A 15,153-nucleotide genomic window follows, 5' to 3' on the forward strand; every position below is an offset into this window, starting at 1 on the left:
GGGGGGGGCGGATGCCTCTCCGCGCTCGGGTCGCCACCGCCTGCGAGGGCCCGGGCTGGGGGCCCCGAGCGGGCTGCGTAGGTCGGGTCGCCACCGCCTGCGAGGGCCCGGGCTGGGGGCCCCGAGCGGGCTGCGTAGGGTCAGCGCGTGGAGGTATCCTTCCGCGGCCGGCTTTGTGCCGGGCGGAGAGGGGCCGCCGGGGCCGCGGCTGGGCACACGTGCCCGGCCCCCGGTCTGGGAGGCGGGCGGCCGCCACTGCAGCCGGGGCCGGAACAACGGCAGCTCGCGGACCCCCTTTCCCGTCACCGCTGCCCCCTCCCCCGCCTTTCCTGACTCCGATTGCACTTTCAGGGTCTTAGACTCACCTGGCTGCACCCCCCGGGCAGGCGCGCGTTCTCTCCCCCTCCCCGGGTCCCCCCGCATCTGCCCACGGCGGTGACCGGTGAGAGGGGGGGACTGGCTGGGGCTGAACTTGAGGAAGGAGGGGGAGAGAGCCAGGGACTGTGATCCCAGCGCGTTGCGGCTCGCGCGCCCCCCTCGCCCCCCAACACTGTGTGGGCCCTTTTCCTTTGTCATTTTCTTCCCCTCCGAAGAATCAATCATATTTTCTAGGGAGCTTGGATTAAACACACACACACTCACACACTCACACACACACTCACATACACTTACACACACTCACTCACACACTCACATACACACTCACACACACTCACCCACAAACACACTCACACGCACACACACGCACACTCACATACACACACTCACATACACACACTCACACTCACACACTCATTCACACACACACTCACATACACTTACATACACACTCACACACACACGCACTCACATACACACACACGCAAACACACTCACACACAGCCATCTCTCACTCACATGACACTCCATACACACTCCACACACACTCACATACACTCACCACATGCACACACAAACACCTCACATACACACTCACATGACACACACTCACTCACACACTCACACACACACACACACACCACACACAACAGCTTTGCCTTGCAGATTAAAGTATGTAGGAGGATATTCTGACTCAGTCCATTAGTAACATCTTTAAACAGGCGGATAAGCAGGAACCCCAAATGACCACCCTGTCCCTATCCCAGAGGCCTCCACTACGTGCACTGAACGCTTTGTGGCCGTTGCAGAATTAAAGTCATGAATAGGCAGGTGGTATTCTGATTCTGCTCAGCTCCAGCCAGATGTTAGGCAAGGGAAATCCAGCCACGCTTGCATCCGTGCTATATTAAGTGGCCACTAGGCATGCTAAAATGCTGCCTGGAACAGTGGGCAGCCAGACCCGAAGTACTCCAGATGGTGCTTTGCAAATTGGAACCTCTGATCCAGCCCTAAAAGGCAGGAGTTATTATCACCCTCTTTTTACAAATGGAGAAACTGAGGCAGGCAGGTTCACTGACTTCCTCATGGTCACACTAATAAGCAGCTGAAGGTACATTTGAATTTATGTCTTTAAGACTTCAAGACCAGCACTGATTCCATTGTATCACCTACTACTGCCTTGGGGCCAGAATCATTTAGCCAAGGTCACACAAGGAAAAATCATCCTTACAGCCTTCTTCCATTTCCAGGCTGTTTCCACCGGGCAACCTAGTGACAACCAGATAACTCACATGTCTTTCAGCCTTGTATTTTTCACAAAGTAAGATCATTCCCATCTTCAGGTGGTGAAACAGAGACTCAGGGACGTTGTCAAAGTAACCCTTCTCACAAGCTGATCAGTTTACAGGATCAGAGATCTGGAACAGGAAGGGCCCTGGAGTCCATCTACTCTGTTTTGGAACAATCAAGGGGATGTGACTTGCCCAAAAGTACCCTGGTAGCCTTAGAGCCTAAATTCAAACCCAGCTCTCCTTTACTCTCTTCCTTCCCTTCTTTCCTTCCTTTTCCCTCTTTCCTTCCCTTCCTTTCTTCCTTCTTTTCTTTCTTCCTTCCCTCTTTCCTTCTTTTCTTCCTTTCCTCCCTTTCTTCTCTCCTTCCCTCCTTCTTTCCCTTTCTTTGTCCTTCCTCCTTCCTCCCTCCTTTCTTCCCTCCTTTCCTTCCTTCCTTTCTTCCTTTCTCTCTCCCTTCCCCTCACATTGGCTCACTTTCTCCTAGAAAGAGGGCTCTGTAATACTCAAAAGGATGACAAAGCTCCTTTTATGGCCAGAAGTGACTGTAGAATAAGTTCAAAAGCCCAACATTCCCTAAACTATGATGAGACCCTCTAGCTCACATTGAGCTGTGCTGCCTTAAGAAACTGTCATGGATTGTCAAGTGGCCTATAGAGCTGCAAGAACTGGGGTTAGGACAGTGATTCAGCTCCAGAGATACAATTCCTAACTGCGTGACCTTGAGAGAAGGAATCCTTGTTTTTGCTTTTTTGTTATTATTTTTATTATTTTCACTAGCACTCAGCAAGCCCAGAGCCTAGAACACAAGGAGCTCTCCATAAATGTTTGTTGAGTAACTTATTGACCCTAGAAGTCATCTTTCTTCTGGAACCTTGTGCAGAATGGGGCAAATCATACTTGTATGATCAACTCCAAGGAACTATGAGGGGAGGAGGCTTTGGGAACCTTGAAGGTGAGAGAATGGTTTTATTATCCATAAGAAAACTGTCAACATCAAATGATTTTCTCTTACAATGGGACCCTTGCTCCTGTGCGCCAAATAAAAGACAAAGAGACAGCTGGGATACAGAGAAAGATAAAAAGAAAGAGTTAAGGAAGCTCCCACTCCTCTAAGTCCTTGATCCTATAATTGAGTCCAACCCATACATGAAAGGGATTCCCACTATACTATACCTCAGAAATTTTAAAAGAAGGAACCATTATTTCTAGAAGTAGCTCCTGCCACTTGGGGGAAGCTCTTATTAAGACATTTGTTTTCTCACATTAGACCTAACTAGGTTCCTCACACTTCCCTCCATGGCTCCTGGTTCTGCCTCTGGGGCCAAACAGAAAAAGACTGGGCTCTGCTCCCCCTGATAGTCTGATATTTAAACACTGATCTCCTCCCTCTCCTCTTCCCCCACTCTAGGCAGCCTTCTCTTCTCCAAGATATGAGAATATTATGAAGAGGTGCCACGTAATGGAGAAAAAGGAATCAATAGGAACTTGGGAAAGCCAACAGGACATGATGCAATGAGAAGCACTTGCTCAGTGACCAGAATGCAAAGCAAAACATCGCTCAGAAGCTGCAGAGTTCAGATTACAGTAATTCCAAAGACCAATGATGAAAACCATTCTTCTGACTAGAGGTGCTGGGTTCCAGGTGTGGAATGCTGTAGGTCGATATGTATGTTTATATTGCTTTGCTGTAATTCAGGAGGGTGCTAAGAGGTGTTGGGGTCATTGGAAAGAGGCAATTGTGTGAAACATAGCATCGATAAAATATTTTTAAAGTAATTTGTTTTTAAAGAATAAAAATCAATGTTTCCCCTCTTACCCACTTCACTTATATTTTAAAGAAAAGAAAAATAAGACTCTTATGACAAGCAGACATAATCAAACAAAACAACTCTCTTCAGTGACCGTGTCTAAAAATATGTATCTCAATCTGCACCTGGAGTCCATCACCTCTCTCCCAGAAGGTCCTCGGCAACTATGAGAACTCTCGCAGGCTAGGAATCCCAAAGTCTCTCAGAATTATAAAATGTTGCTGTTTTTAAAGAAAAAACCGATTCAGACAATGACTCCAGGGTCTGGAAAGACCACTGGAGGAAGAGATTCCAACACTGGTTAGAAATCAACACCCAGGGCTTCTTGTTCTTTATTCTGACTTAGAGTGGACCTTGAGGGAGGTCCCTTCTATTGATGGGCCTCTTTCCTCTTAGAGTGAACCCTGAGGAAAGATCTTTCCCTTGATGGAACTCCTTCCTCTTAGAATGGACTTTGAGGGATGACCCTGCCCGTGGTGGACCTCGTTTCTCTTAGAGTGGATCTTGAGAATCCTTGGTGAATTTCCTCATTTGTAAAAAAGAAATAAGGATACTTGAGATTATCTAATCCTGAATTCATTTAAAGGCCAAACTGGATGGCAATCATTGCTGAAGCCCAAATTGGGAACATGGGGATGTCAGCCAGGCCCCTGCTGAACATCCAAAGTCCTCCCATCCCAGAGCCCCAGTGCACTTCAGCACTCAGCAGCACCTGTGATCTCCAAGCAGGTTCTTCCCCCAGCTGTATGGGTGGTTTACTCCTCCCCCAAGCCCTCAATCTCCATTGCACCCCTTCCACCCTCCCCACTCTCTCTGCCCCCCATCTGTGCCTCTTAGCCACATCTTCCTGGGACTCCTTCCTAGGGACTCCATGTCATCACACCTGGGTGCATTTTCACAGAGCATCTGACTTATCCTTCCCTCTTCATACAGAATCCCCCTCACTTTCCCCCAGTATCATGGATTTTTTTTCTGAGTCCGATGACTCTTTGTTCTTTGTACCATCTCATGCCACTTCTCCTGCTAGACTGGCAGTGTGGAGTGACCCTCACCCACACCCATCATGCACTCTGCATTTCCCTTGGCACCAAAGAACCAGGCACTGACATATTTCTGTGTCCTTTGATTATTTCAGGGCCTCAGAGCTTACACAATTCCTCCAACTAGCTTTGGTTTGGGAGGAAGCAAGCAGAGTAAGGCATATGGAAAGTATAAAGTAGAAATTACAATTATTTTTATGAATTCCCATGCCCATTTTCTCCTTTGCTCATCATCTCCCTCCCCTGAACTAAACTGCTGGTTTATTGAAAGAGGAAAGTCAGGAAGTAGGAGAGAAACCATACCAAGGGCCCCCACAGAGAGCCGGAGATGCGTATCAGCCTTTGTGCAACATGGAGCAAGTGATGGATTTAGAGGATTTGAGAGGGAAGGAAAGGTTGCAGTGAGAGTGGGGAGGGATCCTGCTTTGGCTGCTTCTACCTCAGGAGACCTAACTTCTTCTATCACCCAGAAGGACATTGAAAGGAGGACCTCTGCAAGTCTTTTCAGGTTAGAGCCTTTGACCCGAGTCTAGAAGAGACTTTCAAATATGAGAATCCTTGAGAGTGGCCATGATCCTAATTCCTAACTAATCACTGAGGACTCAGCAGCACATGGATAATCTTGAAGTGATGCCTGGGAAACATACATATATAGATTAAAAACACATGTCCATATACATATATAGATATAAACACATGTGCATATAGATAAAGGTATATTTGTGTCTTGCAAGCACACATAAAACCTTTAAAATATATATTAGACCTTACATATAATAAATATAATATGAATAATGTGTAAAACCTTAGAAATTTGTGTGTGTGCATTTATATACATGTGTACATATGAGTATATGTTATATATTATAAATAAGAGACAGAATTGGAGGTTGACAAGCAGAAAATATGTGTTCATATGACAATGCTTTAAGGCATTTCTGCTTTGGGAGAGAAGAGGGGGAAGGAGGGAAGAGAGGGAGAAAGAAGAAAATGAAGGAGGGAGGAAGGGAAGGATGAAAGGAAAGAAGGAAGGGGAAGGAGGAAGGAAAGAAAGAAGGGAGGGAAGAAAGGAAGGCAGAATGGAAGGAAAGAAGGAAGAGAAGGAGGGAAGGAAGGAAGCATTTATTAAGCACCTCTTATTATCAGGCACTATGCTTATTATCTCATCTGGCCCTCACAACAACCTTGGGAGGAAGGTGCTTTTCTCATCCCCATTTTACAGATGAGGAAAATGAGGCAAACAGTGACTAGGCGGCTTGCCCAGGTGTAGAGAGCCCAACTCTGGAGAAGTATACTTGAAACAAGGTGTTAACTCAGTGGAATTGATGAGATGATGGTTCTCTAGTTCACATATATACATAGTCCTTAGTATGGTGATGTAATGGTTCTCTAGTTGACATACTCAGTATGCTGTAATGATATAATTACAATAAGATATATAAGGGCTAAAAAGGACTGAAAGAGAAACATTCTATCTTTGACCATTCTCCTGGTGGCTCTCCTGCCTCCTACACTAAGATGCAGACTGGGCCAGAATAAAGAATCTAGACCCTATTCCTGACCATTGTCATGGTGTCTATCCTGCTGAGTCCACGGCCCGTCCAAAGGATCTGCAGAAAGCTAGCCCGGACATTACACCCAGGGAGTCATACAGCTTGTAAGACAGAACTAATAAGTGCCTCCAGCCAGATATGAACTCATGTCTTACTGGCTGCAAGCCCTGTACTCTATTCTCTGCATCATCCAGCAGATTGGACCAGATGACCATCACAGTATCATCCAGCTTTGAGAGTTTGGGATTTTATAGAATTTCACAGGATTTTAAAGCTGGGACAGCTCTAACTGCCTCATTTCACTGGTGAACCAAGTGAATAAGAGAGGAGAAGGAACTTACTTGTGGTTACCCAGGTATTAAGCAGTAGAAGAATTGGTCATATCCAAGTCTGCTGATGCTGGATCCTCACAGATCTATACCATGTGGTTCTACAGAGAGACTCTGCCCATTGTGTCTAATATAAAACTAAATCTTATAACCATACCCCCCACTCACAATGGCACCCCACCTTTTCCCATGTCTGTAGGTAGCAGGTAGCTTTGCTTTAGCCTGTTAGGGAATCTGGGCTTTCATCCACGTAGCATTTCCCACTTCCACTGGTTTCTCTCCAATCTCCTGAACTAGCGTTTCATTCTGATTTGGAGGTGACATTGTTCTTTTCTGAAAAAAAAAATGTAATTAAATAAATGTATGTATATGTATTTATGTATATTTTCAATTATCAAGGATTGATTGTTTTCTCCTTCCCATCTCTCCTCTCCTAATGAGTCTGGGGAGGGGAGAGAAACAAAAGTTTTGTAATAAATGTGCATATCTTATCTCTGGAATTTTCCCACCTTTCTCCCCACCCCCAAGCTAAGAGGCTTGGAGGACAGTGGGCCAAGTATAGAGATTCAAAGTCAGGGATGTCACTAGCCCTTTCTGGCCCCTATTTTATGGCAGAACCCAGGGAGAGATGCAGACCCACTGCTCCACCTAGCTACCCTAATGCATGTGAATATAAGTAATTCAGGTGGCAAAGGTAGTGGGCTGCAGGGTTACAGGGAGACCTCCAGTGATAGCTGCTGGTACTTGGGCTGAGCTTGGAAGGGAAACTGGAGTCTAAGAGGAAGAGATGAGGAGGGTGTTAAGTGTAGAGCCTGAAGACTGTCAGTGCAAAAGAACAGAGATGGGAGAGATAGGTGAGCCCTTGTAAGAAAAAACTGCAAGAAGACAATGCTGGCTGGATCATGGAATCCTTGCCTTGGAGGCAAAGATAATTAGGCTTAACAGGTAGATAGTGCAGGATTGTAAAAGTCATACAAAGGATTTGCTTTTCAATAGCTACATCTATATCAATATCTATGCCTACGCCTAAGACTATGTTTATATTATATTTATAGTTTGTGTATTTCTATATCAATATCTCAATCTAGTTCTATATTAATATGTCTGCACCAGTGTCTGTGTAATCTACCTCAGTATATGTCTATGTCTATATTACATTTATATCCTATGTCTATATCAACATCTATATCTGTTTCTATAACAATATCTGTGTCTATATCTACAGCAATATCTATTTCTTATCTACATCTATATCAACATCTAGCTCTATTTCTATAGCAATATCTATATCTGTTTATATTTCTATCTTGTCTATGTCTATATCAATATCAATACTTATATCTATATCAACATCTATCCCTATAGCTATATCATTTAAATCCTGTCTATGCCTATATCAATATCTGTATCTATTTCTATTTCAATATCTATGTTTATATCATAGTTTTATCTTATCTATGTTTATATTATATTTATATTTTGTCTATTTCTCTATCAATATCTGAAACTAATTCTCTATCAATATTTATGTCTCTATCAATATCTATGCTTATATCTATTTTTATGTTTGTATTTCTATCCTGTCTATGCCTATATCGATATCAATGCTTATATCTATATCAATATATGTCTGTATTCTATTTAAATCCTTTTAATGCCTATGTCAACATCTGTATCTACTTCTATATCAATATCTATGTTTATATCATAGTTTTATCTTATCTATGTTTATATTATATTTATATTTTGTCTATTTATCAATATCTAAAACTATTTCTCCCTCAATATTTGTGTCTGTATCAATATCTATGCATATATCTAGTTCTATGTTTATATTTGTATCCTGTCTATGCCTATATCAATATCTAAATCTATTTCTATATCATTATCAATACTTAGTTTATATCAATTTCTATCCCTATATCTATATAAATATGTCTATATCTAAGTCTTTGTTATGTTTAAATCCTATCTGCCTATATCAATATCTATGTTTATGTCATATTTATATCTACATCAACATCTATATCTATGTTTATATCATATTTATATCTTATCTATTGTCTATATCAATATATTTATATTATATACCATCATATATGTTTATCTCACATATATCCTCCTAGATCATGTTTATTCTTGTCTATGCTTATAGCGATATCTATATCAAAATCTTTATTTGTGCTTCTATCAATATCTATATCCTTGTTCCCCCATTAAAATATTAAGGTCCTTATGAAGAGGATTGTTTCATGTGTTTTTGTTTTTCTGTAGAAAGAATCCCATCACCTTTCCTATAGTAGGTATCGAGTAAAGTGTATTTACAGATTAATTGGACTATAGTCACTAGTGTACATGTAGAATCTACACTTCCTACCACACAGACAACCTGGCACAACATAGAATCTGGCACACAGTAGGTAATTTTTTTGGAATTTAGCTATTTACTGGAGGCTGAAGGCAACAATTAGCATAGAAGGAAGAGAACTGGACTTAAAATTAGAAAGCCCTGAGTTCGAATCATCTCAGATCCTTGCAAATCTGGGTACATCTCAAAACCTCTGACCAGTTTCCTTATAGGAATATGAGCAATAGTTGCACCTATTCTTGTGAAGATCACAAGTCCAGAGCCCACAGCCATCGTCATACACGTGGATGCATACAGGGGGATGGGACTTTCTGACTGAGCCCTGATTTAGCCCAGAGTTTTCCTGCCTCCAGGTCTAGTCCTTCAGGCGCTCCCCCATTCTGGATAGAATGAGGTAATCTATGGAGAAGTGTTTTGCAAAGCTGAGGCTGATGTTTCAATATGAGTCATCCCCCTCATCATCAGATGCGCTTGAGCATGCTGGATGAGTGCATGTGGAGATCTCCAGGAAGATAAAGGCAGCTCGTGTACCCCCAGCTGATGCAGACTTTCTACCCCCTACTTAGCACAGGCCCCTAAGCTAAGGCACCCTGGACTTTGGTTCTCAGCTGCTTCAAAAAGAGTCAGGAATATGGGGGAAGATATATGGGAAAATACAGAGAAAGATAAGGCAACAGAAGAGACCAAGATCATATAGAAATCTCACAACCCTTGGATCTGGGGATCACGACTATTTCCTTCAAGAAAAGTTAGGGGGCTTTAGATCCGGTGATATCACACACACACACTCTCTCACGCTCACACACACACATATGGAATATTGACCATCCCTCAGTGAAGAAATGCTGATTATTAACGTGGGAGTCATTTACGAATCAGTTATCTTTGCAGTCAGACCATCCATCCTTATATCTGAATGAATGGTCCAGGTGTAGTCTGAGCTACCTAGAGTACCCTGCCTGCCTGCTCCTGCTCTCCTTATTCAGGCTGAGGTTCCATGAACACTCTGACTGCCTTTTGAAGCCCTGGTCTGTTTCTTGAGCATTCTTAAAACATCCTGGACAAAGCTGTTTCTTTGACAAGTTATGGACTGGCCCTGGGTGCTGCCCACATATGACTGCCTCAACCAGAGACTATTCTCTGAAAGAATTACCCTTTTCAGCTCTTGAATCCTAGCTCTGAGACCCTTACTGGTTGGTACCTGCACATCTCTACAGGTTCATTCATCAAGCACGGTAAATTGATTCACCACTGGTACTAACACCCAGGTTATAGCCTTATACTTGGCCTTGAAAAGGGACAGAAGGGGCAGCTAGGTGGCGCAGTGGACAGAGAACCAGCCCCTGGGATCAGGAGGACCTGAGTTCAAATCTGATCTCAGACACTTAACCCCTCCTAGCTGTGTGACCCTAGGCAAGTCATGTAACCCCAATTGCCTCAGCAAAAAGAAAAAAAAAAGGGACAGAAGAATTATTGCAATGAAGAGGAAGACATTTAGGGAAGAGCTGCACAAAGGGACTCGAACCTTGTCTCCTATCACAGCCGTGAGATTCACCCAGGATACCATAACATGAGATTCTAGAATTGAGAGATGGTCACAGTCAATGCATTTATTAAGCACTTTCTAAGTACCAGGCACTGTACTGAGCACTAGAAATACAAAAAAGGAAGTTAAAAGGCAGCCTCTGCTCTTTCAAGGAGTTCACAGTTTAATTGGGGAGAAAATGTGCAAACAACTGTGTGAGAATTTTCTGGACCAAGTCAAGAAACACAGGAGTGGAAGCCAGCAACACTGGGGTAACAGTAGCAGAGAAACTTAGAAATGCCTGGACCAACTCTAACCCTCCTGGGTCCAACAAAGGAGCTCTTGGATCCAGAACAACCTAAAGGGAGGGAAAGCGGGAGACCGAGCCATGATGGGGAGCAACAATCCCGAACCTTGCCTTTCACTCTTAATATGAGCGATACGGACGGTGCAGGTCTGGGGAAAGTTCACCTTCCTATTGTCCCCAAGTCCTTTCTCCTAATAGAAAACCGTCAGCCATATAATAACTATATAAGTCTGTATAGAAGCCTAGGGGAGCTACATCTCATTAGAGATCCCGTTCTTTGAGTCATTAGTAATCCCAGGGAGATCTGTCATGACTACGGACTCAGGAACAGGTCATTTTACATTCCCTGTCAGGGTGAATAAAGTTCAGTGATTTGTTAGCTTGAGCATCTGCAAAGGAACATGTCATTTTAACTTTTCTTTCTTTTTCTCCTTCCCACTCCCACCCCAATAATTGGAGCTATTGGACTTGTCCACTTGGATTTGAACTCAGGTCCTCCTGACTCCAGGATAGGTGCTCTATGCAGTGCACCACCTAACTGCCTATATTTTACTTTTTTTTTTTTAAATAGACATAAGTCTAATTCTACTATGTCTAGAGGAAATCCTGGAGGAGACAGAAGCTCAAAGACTATAAAGAAGGGACCCTCTTTCACCCTATGATTAAAATAACCCCCCATGAAACTCAAATTTTGGTTCTGAGACACGTTACCTTTGATCTTCATCATTTCTTGAAGAAGTTTAACTGCTTGAAAGGATTCTTCACAGGGAGAAAGGGCAAGATTCCAGGAATGACCTCAGCTTGAGTGACTAATACTGTCATTATTAAGTCATTTGGTCAGTGGAAGGGATTATTGGTGGGGGGATAGATTGCAGTAGTGACTCTGGACTTGAAAATAGTCCCTAGGATCCAGGGGATATACCATTGGGCTCAAAGAACAGAACCCAGAATAATAACCTGTCCTCAAAATAGCCCATCTCATTGTGACAAAGCCAAAGTGACTTAATATATGTGACTGTTTCTGCTAAGGAGAGCACTAATCATAAAAGCTAACATTTAAATAGTGCTTACTTACTACACACTAGGTGCTTTACAATTAGTCATTTGATTCCTACCAACAATCCTAAGAAGTAGAAAATATTTTATTCTCCATTTTACAGGTGAGGAAACTGAGGCAAATAAAATACCGAGTGAGTGGCCCAGTGTTACAAGCTAGTAATAAATTGTGGGATTTCTTCCCAGGTTCCAGGTCTGACACTCTATTCACTGCTCCACCTAGCTGCCCAATATGACCAAAATTTAGGAGAATCCTTTTTTTTCCAAGCTTATCGGTGTTGGGGTCAGGGCTTCTGATACAAAACCCACTGCCCACAAACCTTCCTAGTACATCACTGGTTCCTCTCTGGGCCTATTAAATAAAAGGGAAGAGATCCCCTCAGTTCTCAATGTTGTACGTTCTACGGCCCCTTCCAGCTCTGATTTTTTAATGTTCTAAGACCTTTGGAGCCTCAACATTTTGTCTTCTCTATTTTCAAATTTCTAGATCTGACAGTTTGTGAATATGAATGGGGCATTCTAAAAATATTTAACAATCAGCCCTCCATTAAAAACTCTCATACTTTTAAGTTTAATCTTGATTATTAACATTCTTCTGGGAATGTTACTTCTCCAAGGACCAGAGGGTGCTTGTGATAATTGGTCTGTGGCATGCTTAAGAAAAAGAAAAAAAAATAGTGTTCACCATTTGCCCACTGCCTAATGCCAAGAGGACAAGAAGGGGGGGGACTTGGGTTCTAGTCCCTTCTCCATCACTTCCTGGCCGTGTGATCTTGGCCAAGTCAATTCATCCTCCTGGACCCCATTTACCTCATCTGAAACATGAAGGAAAGCCTATATAATAAATACCACCCATGGCTTTCAAAGCTGTCCATCTTCTGTGCTTCCCAAGAGGTTTTCTTTTATTCTTTGCTGTGTACTTTTATCTTACTTTCCCCTTTCCTCTCCTTACTCTAAAGAAGGCTACAATTAAACATGGAATATACACACATAGATAGATGTACATAGATATCTATAAACATAAACATACCTAAACATATATGGAAAACTACATACTATGCTTATTTCCTCTTGTCATCTATTTCTCTGCAGATGGATAGCATCTTTCTTCTAAAGTTCAAGTCCTTCCCTCTTTTTCTGAACCAAACAACTCACTATTTCCTAGACCACAGTAATATTCCAACCTATCATTTCCTATTTGAGATATTATTGATGAAAGTTTTTCCCAAAATTTTCTGCATTTTTTCCTATTCTCGATTGCAAAGGTCTTATTTAAACAAGAAAAATTTAATTTAAAGTCGTTGAAATGTTCTCTTTTCTACTTTAACCAGTCCCTCCCTTATATATCATTTAAGATCTGAAACTGCTGAATTTGCTTCCTTTCCATCCTCCCCCCAGTTTCTTTGAAGTTCTTAACCTTTTGTTCTTCCAAGTAAACTTTGTTATTATTTTTTTCTAACCCAGTAATAGAATTTTTTTAGTAATGTATTTGAGCTGATATTGAATAAATAGGTTAGTTTAAATTGTCACTTTTTTATTATATTGACTTTATTCTCCATGAACAATAAATATTACTTCAACTTTTTAGGTCTGACTTTATTTGTATAAAAAGTGTTTTATGTTTATGTTCCTATAGTCCCTGTTTCTGTTTTGGCATGTATACTCTCAGGTATTTTAGGTAGTCTAGTTATTTTAAGTGATCTAACACTCTACTGAACAAAATCACTGACACGTAGTGTAGTTTCCCTATTTTTTCTTTTGATTAAATCTATTTTAGCTTTAATTTTGTGTGAGATCATGATTGCTACCCCAGCTTTTTATATAATAAATCCTACTCCTGATTTTTTGATCTTTGTATGTATCTTTCATTTTCATAGAATTTCCTAGAAGCAACATTTTGTTGAATTCAAATTATAATCTGATATTAAATTCCATTTTATGGGTAAATTCATCCCATTCACATTCTAAATTAATATTATTTGTGCATTTTCCTCCTTTGTATTTTTTCTTACTATCTTTCTCACCCTGTTTCCGTGCCTCCTCCCCTCTCTGCTTTACTTTTACCTGTTACCTTGCCCTCCTTTTCCTAAACCTATCTACCTCTTTAAGAATTCCTCCCTTATCCTCTCCTCCCACCCTATCCCTTTCCCCTTTTATTTTCCCCCTTAAATTTAGAAGAGTTTGATACTCTTCTAGATGTATATGTTCCTTCTTCAACCCATTCCTGCTGAGAGGAAGGTTCTAGCACTATTCACTCTCCCCACACTAGCTTCTGCTGAATATTTTTTTCCCTTTTATGTCCCATTTAGTGAGAAATTCCTTTTTTATCTCTCTCTATACAGTTTTACTTTTTTAAGAAAAATACTCTTACTCAGCTCAACCCAAGACTTATAAGTAAATAATGATGACAATAAAAGAATTGATAATATTTTCATATATAAGAAATAAACATAATTGCTCTTTAATGGTTACCAAACATTTCTCCTGGATCTTATATGTCAATTTTTCCCTTAAGTTCTGTCACAAATTTTTGTTACAAATACCTGGAAGTCTCTTAGTTCATTAAATATCCATTTTTCTTTCATTCAGGATTATACTTAACTTTATTGATTGTGATTTCAACTCCTGCTTTTTGAAATATTTGTCACTGAAAACAGAGTGACTTTTTTAGCTCCATTATCTTCCTCTGAATGTGAACCAAGATCTTCTTTGTCCCCAAAGCAGCTATTTTGGTTGAGATCTTCCTCCTTTGCTTGCTCATTTTATTTTTTTTTATTTTGTTTTACTTAGCAATTATTAGCATTATCAAGTTCTACTCATAAGGCATGAGGAATGATGCCCCAAGCTTCAGGTCCTTCTTATTTTTATTTTCTGAGGTTCCTATGCTCAAAGCTGGGCTCTTTTCTTCACTCCTAACCCATAGCTAGGGTCCCCAGCCATACTGTTTTGCAAATCCTCCAATGGCTGCAAACTACAGCTGTCCTCTCTGCCCTGGAATGGAAACATGGGACAGTTTTTCTGCAGGTGCCCACAGCCAAAGGCTCCATTCAGCAAATGTGTGTTAGCTCCTTCTCCCCCACAGAGGCAGTGTCTGTGCTTGGCATCCCTTGCCAGTGGAAGACTTTTAGTCTTCTCCTACTCAACCAATGAGACCCCCACATATGTCTGAAAACTTCTGAGACTGAGACCACCTCCCAACCCCAGCTGCCCCCATGACTTGTTGCTTGTTGATTCAGCAGACAATCTGGGGGGCAGAACCTCAGTTCCTGTGAGTCAGGTCTTTGGGGTCTTCTCAAATTCTCTTAGGAGAACAACTGCTTTACTCTGACTTCTGCTTATTGTTATTTTTTGCTCTCTCTGAGGAGATATTCTATCCTTTTTGTGGAAGAAATTTGGAGAGCTGAAAATTTTCTGACCTATTCCGCCATCTTTCCAGAATCCTCTGGCAAAACTTTTTCTTCCCCGTGACAGCCCATCAAATTCTGTCACGGGGCTCT

General features: G+C 41.7%; 1 long non-coding RNA gene across 1 annotated transcript; it reads right to left on the minus strand.

Moving 5' to 3' along the window:
• Positions 1-1,134: 1,134 nt before the first annotated feature.
• Positions 1,135-11,400, minus strand: LOC116421223. The gene is made up of 3 exons (XR_004231518.1): positions 11,312-11,400; positions 6,582-6,733; positions 1,135-1,829 (listed from the first exon to the last, which is right to left on the minus strand). It is a non-coding gene; the product is annotated as an uncharacterized LOC116421223 (long non-coding RNA).
• Between the last annotated feature and the right edge of the window lie 3,753 nt (positions 11,401-15,153).

The sequence above is a fragment of the Sarcophilus harrisii genome, chromosome 2 (genome assembly GCF_902635505.1).
Source record: "Sarcophilus harrisii chromosome 2, mSarHar1.11, whole genome shotgun sequence".
In the NCBI taxonomy this organism is placed as follows: Eukaryota; Metazoa; Chordata; class Mammalia; order Dasyuromorphia; family Dasyuridae; genus Sarcophilus; species Sarcophilus harrisii.